We start from the raw sequence: 1,022 nt of genomic DNA on the forward strand, positions 1-1,022 counted from the left end.
GTGTGTGCACACATCCTGTCTCTTCCACGGGAACAGAAGCTTCTTAAGGGTCAGAGCTGAGTCTGAAAGCACAGTTCCTGGCATAAAGAGGGCACTCAGAAGTTTATGTTGTTGACAGATTTAGAGGGAAAACACATTAGGGCAATAACAGCTGTTATCATTTCTACCTGCCCTGTCCTTGCAGGACTCTGAAGAGATGAAATATGGGACAGGACAGCACATTTAAAACAGGGTGCGGAGGTTGGGACTCTGCCCTAGAAGATGGTCCAAATTAATTCCTTAGGAAGAAGACAGTGACATCTCTCTGATATTGAAAGAAGAATACAAGGGCATCTTTCCTACCCCATTTCCCCTGGGACTGGTCTTTGCAAGTTTGTTTACAATCTAGCAGTATTTGCAACTGAATAGGGACTCACTCTTGTTAATTGGTGGCAAAGGTCTCTACTTAACAGATGCTAAACAGAAGCGGAGCAAAACTGAGAGTGGTTTAAAGTCACCTAGAGTCACTGCTCAAATTTAAGGAGGAAACTTAAACTTACTCCAGGTCCCACCCCCCAGCTGCAGCGTACTCCAACCTTCCAAGTACTCTTTGGAGGTTCCAAGAGGGTGTCTGAGCCCCAGGAGAGAAGGTCCTGTTGGCCCATGTTCTTGCTTCTGCACACAGTGCTCCCACGCTAATTCTAGCTGCAAGGTCAATTACCAGACTCAAGGGAACCAGACCACTTTCAAATGTCGGTAGGAGTACATTTGCCAGAGGAGAAAGGGACAAATGAGGAGACAGAAGACAGTGCTTTAAACAGAGGAAGAAAAAGATATCATTGGATGTACGCTAAGCCAAAAAAGCAAGTGCCAGGAATAACTGTGAGCATTGTTTGAAGCCAAGTCTGTGCAGAAGGGACCCAGGTGGAGAAGGAAGCAGGCACTAAGGTGGTCTGAGGACGCAGAGCAAATGCCCCATGGGGCGGGGCAGGAGAAGAGGGACATATTTTAAGCAATCTTAAAAGACTCAATTTAGCATCCTG

The sequence above is a fragment of the Crocuta crocuta genome, unplaced genomic scaffold, assembly GCF_008692635.1.
Source record: "Crocuta crocuta isolate KB4526 unplaced genomic scaffold, BGI_CrCroc_1.0 scaffold55, whole genome shotgun sequence".
Taxonomy (NCBI): Eukaryota; Metazoa; Chordata; class Mammalia; order Carnivora; family Hyaenidae; genus Crocuta; species Crocuta crocuta.